Genomic DNA, 15,010 nt, shown 5'->3' on the forward strand with positions numbered 1-15,010 from the left:
GTCGTCTCAGGAAAGATATGGCAACACCTGTGGTTAGGGCTCCAACGGGCTGGACGCTGTGATGAACCCTTAACCATTGTTCAAATGTTGCCCATGCCCCTTCTGACTCGGTCTCTTGCCTCAGCATTTCCTAACCCGGCAACCGAGTTTTAGTCAATCAAGTTTAAATAGGCCTCCCATAGTGGGACTGGGGAATGTACGGCCCAAGATGCCTATTAAACTTAGAGGTGTGTGTGTGTCTGGGGGGGGGGAAGTCCATTGTAAATCCAGATTAGAACTGGTCTGATAAATGCTGAGCTGGGTGAGTGTGAACATGGGTTGATTAGCATTTGGAGCACAGATTCCCCATCATGCAGTGCTCCCCTGCTTCTCTGGTCCCAGAATTCACTGCAGTCTCTGCTTCAGGCTTTCTGTTCTCCATCTCTCATGTAAATGAATGGTCATCTGGTTCCATCTCGGATGCAAATGAGACCTAGGGCAGTTGTTTCACTCTTGTCACCCTTATCTTAGGTGTCACCCTTGTCTTAGGTGTGTCTCTCACTGCATCTTAATCAGTTTCATTTATGTAGAGGAGGGGAGGGAGGGGGGTGAGTCCTTGTGAGTCAGACAGACTGCATCCTGTGCCAGGGTTGCCCAAGAGCACACAGCTGAGACGTAACATGGTAATGAATCCGGGCTGCCATTTCCTTGGCAATCAAGTGATATATCATCTTGTTTTGGTGGCTTGACTAGAGTGCCCACTGATTCATCTTGACCCAGATGACAATGAGATCAGCTACCTTTTGGTAGTTAAATTCTGTGGTCAGGACCAGAGTGCCCAGACAGAGTTAGAGAGGGGCCAGGATTGGGGACAAAGCAGTGCATTGTGGGATACCTGGAGGACCAACTGGTCCACTAGCCCTGAATTCACTGGAGAATCTCATGATAATGTGGGATAAACTATTAGTAGGTCTTGTTGCACAAATATCTTTGGGGATTTGTTCTGTGACAAATGATGTGGGTATCTATACACTGATTTTTTTTTGTCCTGTATTCAAACATTTTTTGCTGTGAAAAAGGCAATATCTGTTCACAGCCTTAAGCTGTTGGACTGTAATGTAAGGTAGTTGTAAGCAGGTATAGTCCAGTGCAGTTGAAAGGCAGAATGACTGTATGCATCATTTGGATTTATTGGGCTATCAGGCAAAAATCAAAGATCTAAAGGTTTAGAGGCATCTATCTTGACTTAAATGCCCCAGATTTTAGAAGTCTGAGTTTTGGTTAACTCAGTAGGCTGAATACTCACCTGGTACCACCATACGTAATGTTATCTCTTTGTTAACAAAGATTTTTATCATTGGATTTCCTAGGTCTTGTTGTGACTTTCATTTTCTTTTAATGGAAAGAGTACCATTATCTGAAGGAGGTGGTAATTTAAGCAGTTGCCTTTAACACAGGGGTGGGCAGAATATAGTCTGCAGGGTGGATCTGGCCTGCCAACTGGCTGGATCCAGCCTGAGGCTGCCCCTCTGGTGCTCCACATAGGGCCAAGCCTCACCCATTCCCACTGGGGCAGCCTGTACAGTGCTCCCACTGGCCTGGGCCCCAGCCAGCCTGTAGCTTCTGGCATGATTGTTCCCAGCCTGGCTGCAGCTGGCCAAATGCTCTTATATTCTCCAGGCAGCCTCAGCCAGGTGGCTCCTGCTCAGCATATGGAGCTATGGCTCCAGCTCCCAGCTGCCTTCTGCCCTCTCTGACTGCCCAGCATGATGAGCAGCCATGTATGGGTGGGCAAAGTGAGTGGAAGGTGGCTGGGAGCTGGAGCCTGAGCTCCATGCACTGAGCAGGAGCCACCTGGTTGAAGTTGCCTGTATTCCTTCCCGCCTGGCGCGGCATGGCAGGAGCAGGAGCAGGAGCAGGAGCAGGAGCAGGAGCCATGGCTAGAGGGAAGGAGAGCAGAACAACACAGCTCACCCAGGCCCTGGGCAGCATGCAGGTTCTGGTAGGGCTGTTCCTGGTGTGGCTGCAGCTGGTCAGGTGCTGCTGTCCTCCCCTCACTTTCAGCAGCTGCTCCTAATCCTGCTCCTGCCCCTGCCCCTGCCCCTGCTGCACCACTCTGGGTGGGCAGGCGGGAAGCTTCAACTGAGTGGATCCCACTGGAGGTGAGGGGAGCAGAGGAGCATAGGACTGGCAGCCATGACAAAAGCTGCACAGTGGCCAGAGCTGGGGCTGGGGCCAGCGGGTGTGAGCAAGAGCATGGTGCGGACTGAGTGGGGCTTGGCCCCGTATGGAGAGCTGAGGAGGAAGCTGCCAAATGGGCATGCTTTGTTGCATACATCTCTACCTCCCTCTCCCTCCCCTCACCCCCAGCTGGCTCCCAGGCAGCCGCCTGCCTCCCACACACTCCCATATACCACTCGCCACCCTACCTCCGCCACAGGGCAGAGTGTTGCAAGGAGCATATCATGACTGTCCCACTCCCAAACACTGCTCCACACCCACCAAGTCCTATAGTGTGGAGCAGGGCTGGGTGAACTTCATCCCAGGGTACTGAAGGAACTGGCAGAGGAGATCTTGGAGCCCTTGGCAATGATCTTCATGAAGTTGTGGGAGACAGACTTACCAGACTGGAAAGGGCCAACGTAGTGCCCCTTTTTTGAATAAAGTCCAAGAGGAGGACTCAGTGACCTACACACTGGAGTCTGTCCTGGGCCTGGTGCTGTTCTAACATGCTTATTAATTATTTTGATGATGGCATAGTAATCTTCTTGAACAAGTTTGGGAATGACAGAAAATTTGGGCTTATTTGGATACCAGGAAGCTAACCAGGGTGATTGGAGAGAAGGAGGATTATTAGTGTTTTCTATGTAGCATAATTTAAGCAGACAAGATGGTAAAAGGGGCAGGATTTTAAACCAAAATCCCACCATTCTAAAAATAATATTAGTTAAAATAGAAACCATTCCCATCTCTAAACTCTGAAAAGATGCAGGAGTTGAAGGAGGAAAAGCCAAAAGAGCCCTAAGAAACTAGTTCTGAGGTATGTCTCCATCATTACTAGCGGCATAACCTCATACTTCAGTACCATATAAGATCTGAGAGGTAACTTTGGCTTTGTATGCTGATATAGGAGCTTGGTCTGATCACCCTGCTGTGGTTTCATAATATTTCTTTATAGCCACAGGTGATTGGGCTGCCTTAATGTTAACTGACTGATTATGATGGTTCCATGATGGAGAAGCTGTGAATAAGACACCCAAATATCTATAAGTTTTGCCAACTTCAAGTTTGGTTCCTCCCATATTCTAGGGATATTTCAGTACATGGCTTCCCCAGTACATTATATTGGATTTATCAGAATTTATCTTTAAGTTATTTTGTCCACAAAGATGTTCAAAAGTTGTAATTGCTTTCTGTAATCCAATAGGAGTTCTTGACACTATAACAGTGTCATCTGCATGTGTTAAAATAGGAATCAGGGCTGTAATGGAGGGCTAAGAGTTTCAGCATTACATTAATTGATGGATTGATTGACTCTAGGTGACACACAGCCCCAGCTGATTGAAGGTGACAATGCCTGCTCAGGACATCTGGAGATAAGCCATGGACACACTTGGGCTACTGTCAGTGATTCCCACCTTGATCCTAAAGCTGCCAGTGTGATTTGTAATGAGCTACAGTGTGGAGCAGTTGTAACAATCACAGAAGGTGCTCACTTTGGAGAAGGACAAGGGCCAATCTGGACTGAAGAGTTTCAGTGTGTGGGAAATGAATCTCATCTTGCGTACTGCCCCCGAGCACCACCCATGAATCAGGCAGGCTCACAAGCAAATGATATTGGCCTCATATGTTTACGTAAGAACTTAGTGTGATATCTTAAAAATAGGAATATAAAAACATAGGACCAAAAGGGACCACCTGAACCACTAAATCCAATACCCTGCAATTGCAGGAAGCCATCTATTTTATTTATATGCTGCCCTTCCCAACAAAGGCTCAGGAATTCCCCAGACCACCCTTTCAAACCTTCACATACAACACCAAGAAGCATTGATATGAATTTTGGGCTGATATTACCTTGTTGGGAGCAAGGACAGAGCACTGGAATCCATTTCTGGTAAAACCCCTAAAAGCTAAGATAATCAGAAAGGGATTGCCTCTTCCTGACTTCCCATTCTTTGTGTATTTGGTATAAAATAGGACATGGGCTGTTGTGTTCCTCTCTAATCACTTTCTCCTTTCTCTTCTCCCCAGGATTCACTGGTTTCAGGCTGGTGAATGGCAGCACACAGTGCTCGGGGAGTGTGGAGGTCCAGGTGCTCGGTGCCTGGGGCACTATTTGTGACTCGCGCTGGGATTTATCCGATGCCCATGTTCTCTGTCATCAGCTCAATTGTGGATTTGCTGTGCCAGCTCCAGGAGGAGGGCATTTTGGGAAAGGAACTGGCCCTGTCTAGGGAGACACATTCTACTGTAATGGGACTGAACACCATTTGTGGCACTGCCCTGTTACCTCTCTGGGTGTCAGGGTCATTCCCTACCTGCCATCCTACCAGAAGGCCCAGCAGACAAAGGCCACTGCTACCTGAGCAGTCAGAGGCCCAGGACAAATAGGGAGGCAACTTGACCAGTGTCATATGCTGTGAAAGAACTGCTGCTAATAAGTAAGCAGCCAAACCTTTACTGCTGTCCAACTGGGGGCTGTTGACCTGCTTGCTGACTTAACTCCTGACATTTCCTATTGAGCAGAAATATGACCACCCCACTTGCCACCAGCCTCCCATATAAAGTGTTCTCATTATATTGCAAGTAGATTTTTATACAACGGTCAAATCAGTACATTTTTGGTAAACAGGATAACAGCAAGTTCCAAAGCATGGCTGCAATTCTGCCCCTTGTGCCTCAGATGGGGGCAAGAGTCAGCAGAGTCATTTCCTATCCAGTATCTTTTTGTAATCTAACTTTGCAGATGTTTCCCTTTATTTTACTTGCAAATACAGTTTATTAAGTCATTTCAATATATGAGCCTCTTAAATATCAGAATGATTTGCATGGAAGCTATTCAGTTATCATTAATTTGCACATTAATTGCTGGGGTTTTTCCTTACAGGAAGCAGGAGGATCAGACTGGTGAATGGGGCAGGTCGCTGTGCCGGGAGACTGGAGATTTAATACCAGGGCACCTGGGGGACCATCTGTGATGATTCCTGGGACCTCTCTTATGCCAACGTGGGTTGCAAACAGTTGAGATGCGGACATACTGTTGAGGCACCTGCCTCTGCTCAGTATGGAGAAGGCTCAGGACAGATCTGGCTGGATGACATAAAATGCTCTGGGAACGAGTCTGAGCTCTGGGCATGTCCTTCCAGGGGCTGAGACCAGCACAACCAGCACAACTGCCAACACAAAGAGGATGCAGGAGTACTTTGTTCAGGTCTGTTGTATAACTGCTCTCACGAACCTGGTAAGCAGTGGTATACTAGAGGGGGCAAATGTTTGAGGGAAGAGATAAGAATGATCCTGTTTACTTCTCTTTCTTGCCTCCCCATTTATGACAGTCATTATTAGAATGCTGCAGTTTCCCATCATTGTCCACCTGGGTTATGAAAGATACCAAAGGTTTTTCACAGTGTGAACAGGGACATACACTGCAGTATTTCAGGCATTTCATAATTCTTGGTAACTGATGACATTCTACAGGTTCCCATTTTGTGTCTAATGACCGTAGGAGATTTGGAAGGCTTTCTGAGTCTTTCAGTGATTCTTGCTAGAAATTGTTTTTGCATTTGGTCCTATTCAGAGTTATCAGTGATCTCTGGGATTTCAGTCTGCATACTACAGGTTTTGTCAAAAGCAGGCCAGTACAATTGATTTTTGGCATTTCCTTCTAGAGTTCATGGATCTGAGGCTGGTGAATGATGAAGACTGTGCTGGACAGGTGGAGGTTATCTACAATGGGACCTGGGGGAGTATTTGCTCCAATTGAATGACTCAAGCCACTGTTGAAATTATATGCAAACAGCTGAGCTGTGGAGTTGGAGGGGCACTTGTAAGAGAGTTTGCATATGGAGAAGGTTCTGGTCCCACATGGCTGGACCACATTGAGTGTCATTGTGAGCATCAAAGTTCCCTTTGGCAGTGCCCATCAGAGCCGTGGGATCTTCCGTCATGTGATACCCAGATAGAAGCGACCCACATTTCTTGCAGTGGTAATTTTAAAACCATCATTAAACACACATACACATACACACCCAGGTGATACACCAACAGCCTCTGATGTAAACCTGCACCTGCACACATGTGCCCACATTCACTGAAGCACTGAGGTAGAAAAATATTGCATTTTTAGGCAAGGTGATTTTGAGGTGCATATTTATTAGGCACCCATTTTTGTGGGTGATATCTTTTACTGGATCAAATGTTTATTTGGGAAGGACATAGATAAGATATCAGGTACCTGCTGTGTCTGCCCTGAGCAAAGCAGCATCCGGGGAGGGGACTGGCCCCATCTGGCTGGAGAAGTTGGACTGTCGAGGGACAGAGTCATCTCTGTGGCACTGTCCTGCGAAGCACTGGGAGGACAGTAACTGCCAGCATAAAGAAGATGCTGCTGTGAATTGCTCTGGTGAGTGTAAGCCTCATTGGACAGGTTGGAAAGATTCAGTTAGGAAAGCTTCCTGCAGAGATGGTATGTGAGGATATAAACAGATATTGTCAGTGGAGTGTGATTGGCTGTGCTGTGATAGGTTGTGGCACAACTGATCACTCTCCATGGACATCTACAGATATGCCTGGTTGCTGAGCCCTAAGGGGTGTATATGCATGAGGGGAAAACCAGCTTGCAGACATGTCCCTGGGTTGGGAAGGAGACCCCTGTGGGAGTTCTCCCTCTGCACCGGTATGCTTGCGTGGGGAAACCCTTATGCAGGGCACTTGTGCACCTGTGTCTGCAAGTGCAATGGTGAGGGGGAGCTCCCAACCGGGGTCCCTACTCCATGTTGCAGCCTGTGCATCACACTGCTGTCAGGAATGGGGTGCTGACAATGTAGAAGATGCACCCCCTCAGGAATCTCCTCCCCCCAGGACTCCATGCTTGCAGGGCATTTGGGGAAATCCCCTGCAGAGGGATTTTCCTGCACCCTGCACAGGGTGCATGTTTGCAAGTGAGGAGTGCTTGCTTTCAGGCATGCACCCTGAAGCCCTGATTTTTTCCATTCATGCAGTGATGTCCCTGGAGGGATGCATCTGGGGAAGCTGGGAAAGCAAGGCAGGTGTTTCTAAGGCTTGTGGGGGCTAATCCTGCCAGGGTATTCCTATGGTGTGAAGAATCATGCCCCTCCATCCTGAGGAGCCCCTGCCTCAGGGGCGGCTGGATTGCCTGGGCAGCTTCATGCTGTCTGAGCTGTTCTGCCATATGCAAACATACCGGGGCTCTTATAAAGCCACCCAATTATTGTTACATTCTGTTGGGGCCACAAACTTGAGCATTTGTGGTGTGACAGAGGGTATGGGCATCTGTTTGCTTTCACTTTTTTCTGCCATGAAAATTTAGATAGTTGCAGAAAGGTGACAGCTATTTCCATGCTGAGACTGCTTGCTTGATGGTGGCCTGTATCTGCAGAGGATGGGCATCTGCTATAACAACATAAAGAGGCTCCATATATGGCTGGGAAGGATCAGGTAGGAGTGGGCCAGCCATTAGGTGGGATAGCAGAATTATAGCAAACAAAATTATAGTACACTGGGGTCTACAGAGCAAAAATAATTTAGGTGGCAGATATTACCTGTTCAGGAAATGCACCTATGTAACTAACTGTGTTAGCTAATGATTGGCCTAATAGTGTATATGTATTTATATATAAGATGCATAATGGTGGAAAACTTTGAATCTGTTGTCCTTGCACCCATCCCTCTGTCAGGCAGCCTTATCACCTGGCCATAATGAATAAAGCTAATCTAGTTATTGGCACTGTGGATCTCTGTTCAAACCATTATGCAGTAAGAGCTGGCAGCCCCTTGTTAGCACTAGCAGTGAGTGACAGGTTTTTGATAAAGTATGCAACGTTCTGTGGAGCGGTGCTGGATCGCCCTGCCTAGCCATGTATCAGACCCCTGTTCCTTGGCCATAAGAACGGGTGGTGAGGGGTGTAACCTTGGAGGGCCCAGATGTGCTCATGTGTCAGCCCATGGAGCCCCTGCTCTCATCTGAGGCTCTGGTGTTCTAGTTTATTACTATTGTCCCCACTGCTCCTAAAGCACAGGGGGACTTATTTCCTCAGTTAGTCCGGAAATGTCCCTGCACTGCTTAAGGGAGAATATATATGTGATGTGCCAGTTCCACCTGCAGCCGCACAGGTGGACCATCCCTTTGGTAGATAATGCTTTACCTCTCCCTTCTTTCAGACTCCAACCCTTCTTCTTTTTTCCTTTGCAGATGCAACAGGAGTGACAACTTCCCCTAAGGGAACAGGTAAAGAACCCCCTTCCAATAAGTACTGCATTTTCCTGAGAGAGGAGCTGTAACCTGTGCTCTGGGAGAAGGAGCGTCTTGAACGAAAGTCTGAAATTAATTCGGCAATGGCACCTGGGGTGGATCCTGCAGGGCATGCTGACCGATACGCATTGTTGCTCAGTGCCTTTATGGTGATGTGCCTGGGCTCCTGACTCTCGCTCTAGCATGTGAGTTGCTCTCCTGTTTCTCAGTATTTGACCTTTTGGCCACATACAGTACAATTAGTAACTGGGGATGTTCCCTTGAGATTCATTTGTCTTTCAGAGAATAGTGTATAGTGCTCCTATGTTTGTTTCCTTTCAGATCAACCTCCAACAGACAGTGGGGGAGACATGGTGCCCATTGTCATCTGCATTATTCTGGGGGTCCTTCTCTGCTTGGTCCTAATCATTCTGGCTGGGCAGGTGCGAAATGCCAGAGCACAGCAGAAAGGTGTGTCCTAGTGGGTCTAAATCAGGGATGGGCAAAATTCGGCCCGGGGACCAGATGCAGCCCACCAGGCCATTCTATCTGGCCCGCAGGGCCCCTAAAAATTTAGAAAATTAATATTAATCTGCCCTGGGCTGCCTGTCATGCGGCCCTTGATGGCTTCCCGAAACTTAGTAAGTGGCCCTTTGCCCAAAATTATTGCCTGCCCCTGGTCTAAATGACATAAAAATACCTCTTTGAAGTTGCAGGGAGAGTTTTAGGGTATCAAAAGGAAGAGGGAGATAGCGGAAAAGAACCTAGACTGGGGTGCTCAACCTCCAGCCTGTGGGCCAGATCCCTCCTACAGCGCCATGCAAGTCAACACATGGTGTCCCAATGGATCCTGTGGGAAGACTTGCCAACTGTGGCCCTGAGTGCTAGATTGAACATGCAGAGCAGCACGGGGTCCGATTCCAGTTTGTGGGGCCTAGGCGCGGTGAGCAGGGAGCTCCGCATCCTATGGACAGCATGGCACAGAGCCCTGCAACATCTCCATCCTACCAGGTTTGGGCTCTGGTGCTCCTCCCACTGCCCCTGCCTGGCTAGGATGAGGCTTTTGCTTGGTGGAGGGAGTACAGAGCTCCAGGGCTAGAAATTGGGGTACAGGGCTGGCACAGGGCTTGATCCAGACTGCAAACTGGCCTTGTACTAGTCATCTGGCCAATGGAACAAAAAATGTGAGCACCAATGACCTAGAACAATTGGAAATCCTGTGGAAATGTGTGAGAATATAGGTGGGTGAAGAACAGCTTTGAGCTATATTGGACAGTGCATTATGCTCACCAGTTTCACCTGTAGGATTCAGTCCTACAGACAAATACATCTGCAGGTACAATAACTTTGAAAAGCAGAGAAATAAGTGTTGTTATTCCTGGAATGTAAACTTCATGTTGGGACAGGGATTACTGAAGCTGCTGTATGGGCAATAATGTGCAGTAATGAAATGAAAATAAACAGATAGTTTGAGAGGAGAGATTTTGTGATGGTGCAACAGCTAAAGGAAACATCTCCAAAGAGAAGTTTTGAAAGGGGACACATTTGTTGTCTGGACTGGGATATTTTCTGGGCTAAAAAAGAAGAACTGCTAATAGTCCCTCACTGACCTGTGGCAGAAGGGTTTAATAGTATTTCCCACCTTGTGTTCTACTAACCATATACTCTTTGCTCTCAGCATCCAGAAAATTCATGAAGCCCTTCTCTGAGGCTGTGTATGAAGAAATTGACTACAGCCCAATGAAGGAGAAGGGACAATCATTTGTTCATTCAGGTCTGTGCATTGCATTCCTAACAGAGTCACTGTCTAATTCACTTGTCATCCTGAGTTCATGAACTAGTTCTAATTTCCTGTAGTTTTCAACCCCAGAGGGCTGAAATGCTGCAAGCACTAGTTCTGTGATGAGACCAGCCAGTAACTGAACTTCTGTCAATGAGCGCACCACCCTGCTTACGAATCAGACTTTGCTAGTCCCATCTCTAGGGACAATTTCTGCAACATTGCTCATATTGCACTTTTGGAGTATAACTAAATATGGGCCAGGAAAGCATCTATTTTTAGGGTTAAATAATTTGAAAATGGCTTTGGAACGTTTGAATAAGAACTATTCTCCAGCTCCTTCCCTTTGCTGCGGTGGTCAGTGATCTGCTGTGTGGGTTCACTTTCTTTTGTTGTTTTTTCCATCCTCTTCCTTTCTCCCACGGAGTGTGGCACTAATTTAGTTGTATGGCAGAGGGCAGCAACAAAAAGTTATAAACAGACATCACCAAGTGAAGTGGACCAGTAGTGGCAGTATGTCTCGCTACAGCTGATCTGCTTCAATGGGTAAAACACATGTTGCCCGTTGTCATGAACTGATCAGGGCCTGATCTTGTGGGACAACAGGTGATGTATTCCCCACTTACAAAGATGTGTCCTAGAGATTCCCCATGGCACATCCATGAAAAGGGGGAAGCCAAGGTTCCCTATTTACAAATAAGTGCATCAGAGATTGCCCAGGATGAGTTCCTGTAAGAGGGTAAAGCTGGGCATATATTCCTGGAGGCTTGAGGGGCCTGAATCTGCAAAGTAATTCACAGGCCTTGCAGGATCAGTCCTCTCAAGTCCCAAGAGTGCTAGCCTGGGGCAGCTGAAGAGCATGGGTAGTTCTGGGTTGTCTGTGCTCCTGTGCATAAAACAATCAGATATCTGCTGCAATAAAATGGCAGAAACTATTATCATCTTCATTGCAGCCACAAATTTTGGGCATTTGTGGTGCGACAAGGAGTATGAATTCCTGTTTGCCTGGCTTTTATGCCTCCATAAGCATTTTCCATCCTAAGAAACAGAAAACTCATGCTGTGCTTTATGTCAGGAGAGAGGCATGTTGTCCAAGCAGTAAGTATTTGGCAATTGAGATGCTTTGCAGTTTCCACAAATCTGGATTGTTCTGGGGTAGTTTGATTTTCTGTTGGGAACCCTGAAATGAAATTACAGCTCTCTGGCTCTTTCTAGGTTGTTTTAGAGAAAGACCTCCCAGGGATTTCAGGCTCCTGGCTCCCAGAGCCACTGGGACTCTTGAGGTGGCTGACTGCCCAGGCTGCCAAACTCCCGCAGGGGTCAGCTCTGCAGAGAGTTGAAACACCAGGGAAATCACATGTCTTGGATGTCAGGGATCCTAGGAAAACGGGAAGCTAGTTGCCTGGCTCCCCAGGCTGCCTACCTTGCAGACAGGCAGAAAATCTGCCTTTGTGTGTGACAAACTCCCCTACCTTTCCATATTTTATTTTGTCATTACATTACATTTGTTATTTTATTGCCTAGAGTCAACTGACTTAAAACATGTGCTAGTGCCATTAGTACCAGACGAAAGGGTTTATTTCCTCATTCAAACTTTTTCCTGTTTGCTGTTGTAATTAAACCTACTATTGAAAAGAAAACAGAATTTTACACTTATTTGTCCTGGGATGTCAACTTCATGTTAGGAGCAGTATTACTGCAGCTGCTAACTATGAACTAGTTAAAATGTAACATCTATTTTCTTAGTCAAAGTTTCAAAGAGGTTGTTACCTACAGCTGCTACTCTGATTAGTACTGTGTGAAAAACAAGTATTTCCCCTGATTTTAAAAATAGAGAATCTAGGTCTAAGCAAAGCATTGTGTAACAGGCTTCCCAGGCTGAATTAATGGAATTGATGGAGAGAGCATATCAGGGCGCTTTATGGGCATCTCTGCATTTGTCCCTGACCTTTACTTAATTTCTCTATTCACTGTCAGGTCTGTCCTCATCACTATTAATTCCCATCTGCATTTCAGAGGCCTCTGTACTGCCCAGAGATGCCACCAGTGATGGTTATGATGATGCTGGAGAAATTTCTGATCCAGAACACAGTTCTGCCTTTCACCAGAATGATGAGGAAGTCAGTGAAGCCCTGGAGGAAAGTGATGAGACACGGGATTCACAGACAGGTGAGTGAAGTTGCCATATCTTGCTGTTCAATCTCTAGTCTTACTGATGCGTAGCAAGTTTTCCAGCTATACAGTTAAAAAGGCTTCCAAAAATGAAGCATGCTTAATCTAAAGGTTTAGAAATAACAAAGAGTTCAAAATATTTTATTTATTATAAAGTTCAAAAATATAAGTCACTCCCACAGTAGTTTGAGGCCTCGCTCAAAATTCCTGTAATTATATGCTTGGAAGTAATGGATATACCTGTATTTCATGGTGACCTTGTTCACCAAAGAGTAGATAGTTGCAGTGACTCACCTGAATGACAAGACAGGTTCAGAGCTAAGTCAGTATCATGTGCTTCCTTTGATATTTTCAGGTTCCAGTCTGTACTCCCAAAGAAGTGGAGCTGACAGAAAAGACCCATCCCTGCCTCCTGGGGACATAGAATATGATGATGTTGAAGATGGTTTTGCTGAAACATTGATGTAAGAATGTCTGTGTTTAGCACAAATGCCTTGTGAGGACATAAATGCTGTATGATTAGATGACTCCTCTCAGGAATGCTGACTGGGCCAAAGAGTCACTAGAGATGGTCCCTGCATAGCAGGTAGCCTGACCAGCTTTTTCTAGAGGCTGATGTAGCTGCAAGTGTATTAGTTTAAGTGACAATTTTTTAAGTTGCCATTGATCAGGATGTCTGAATAGCTCCTGCTTTTGTATTCCTAAAACATTCTTCATCCTAAAATGAATGCATTTTCTTATTAAACCCTTTTTGTAAGCTTGTTCCAGAAATGATATTTCTCTCAACCTGATGTATTGGGTCAGTACAAGGGGATGGTAATGGAGTGAGAATGAAAATGCATCACAACATAAGATAACAATAAAGAGGCTTGTCTACATCCAGAGGGGGTCAGTTAGACTCTGCCTCCAGGGTCGGCATTGTAGGGACATGCAGCCCCTTGGGAGCCTGGTTGGAATCTGACCAATAGTGGGGGCAGCAGGAAATGCTGTGGGGGCATCTGTCGTCCACCCAGAAGGCTCCTGCCCCACCATTGCCCCAGAAAAGAGAGAGAGACACCAATAAGGAAAAAAAATCCAAAAAATACATTGGGGCTAGTGAATCCAATAGGGGCAGGTTGGGGATGTGGGGAAGTGGAGTGCAGGGGAAAGGGGGCTGAAACTCACTGGTTTACAGCCCCATGGTAAACCAGGAGAGCTATGCCTGGGGAAGGTGGGGTAGGGGATGCCCACAAGGGCTGGGTAGACTTGAGCTGGCTTACTCAGCCGTACAACACCAGGGCAGGGGGCATGGACCACAGGACTTATCCCACAAGGGCAAAATACACAATGGAGGTGGCTGACGCAGGGGTGAAAAAATGGCTGGAATGGTGGAGGGGCGTTGTGTGTGGAAGCTCAGTCCAGGAGTCCCTCAGGCCTCCAGCCAGGCATTTAGCAGCAGGGCAGTAGACAGGGAAACAAAGCACAGGATCAGATGTGGTGACACAGGTGTGAGGGAGTGCAGGAGCTGTCAATTAAGGAAGTAATCCAGTGTAGGCGCATTGTCAGGAAGTGCAATGTGGTGCAGCAGGGATTCCCCCCATCTCCTGAGAGGGGGCAGCAGCAGTACAGGCAGTCAACAGCAGCAGCAGTGGTAGCAGCCATCCAGATCAGCCACTCAAGGCATGGTTCAGGTAAAGGTGAAAGTGAAGGTGAAGGCAGGGGGTGGCCTGCAGAGGCAGCTGAGGCAGGGAAGGCACCCTTAGGTGCTGTGAGTGATGGTGGGGGAGGAGCCCATGGGCAGCACAGGAGGGTGGCAACAGCAGCAGAAACAGCCCAAGGCAGGAAGGGGCACAACTAACTTCCTCCCAAAAGCTCCTGAGAGCAAGCAGCAGCAGCAGTAGACAGAGGCAGGAAGGGGCATGGCCATTTTCTCCCAAGAAGCTCCTGTCTATTTGTATCTTCCAGTGCACATGGGACTTAAGGCCCACCCAGTTAACTAATAGCCTCCACTGTGTGGGGCCAAAGGTTGAAAGATGCAGCTAATAATTTTTCTTTTTGGTGGATGGGGGGGGGAAGTAAGGGGAAAAAACAGGTTAGGGGTGACACTGGGGTCAAAATGTGAAAATTAGTACTCCAGAGGGGGACACTGAGTAGAGCCCCCTGGGCTGTATCCACTGGTCTTCAAAGGCATCTAAGTACCTGGTGGATGCTGCCGATTCATAGATTCATAGATGTTAGGGTCGGAAGGGACCTCAATAGATCATTGAGTCCGACCCCCTGAATAGGCAGGAAAGAGGGCTGGGTCTAGCTGACCCCAGCTAGATGACTATCTAACCTCCTCTTGAAGACCGCCAGGGGAGGGGAGAGCAACACCACCCTTGCGAGAGCACCACCTCCCTTGGGAGCCCGTTCCAGACCTTGGCCACTCTAACTGTGAAGAAGTTCTTCCTAATGTCCAGTCTAAATCTGCTCTCTGCTAGCTTGTGGCCATTATTTCTTGTAACCCCCGGGGGCGCCTTGGTGAATAAATCCTCACCAATTCCCTTCTGTGCCCCCATGATGAACTTATAGGCAGCCACAAGGTCGCCTCTCAACCTTGTCTTGCGGAGGCTGAAAAGGTCCAGTTC

At 47.3% G+C, this 15,010-nt stretch overlaps 1 pseudogene; it reads left to right on the forward strand.

Moving 5' to 3' along the window:
* Nucleotides 1–3,747: 3,747 nt before the first annotated feature.
* On the forward strand, nt 3,748–12,872 carry LOC102372446 (annotated as a pseudogene).
* The last annotated feature ends 2,138 nt before the right edge of the window (nt 12,873–15,010 follow it).

Source organism: Alligator sinensis, unplaced genomic scaffold (genome assembly GCF_000455745.1).
Source record: "Alligator sinensis unplaced genomic scaffold, ASM45574v1 scaffold161_2, whole genome shotgun sequence".
NCBI classification, from domain to species: Eukaryota; Metazoa; Chordata; order Crocodylia; family Alligatoridae; genus Alligator; species Alligator sinensis.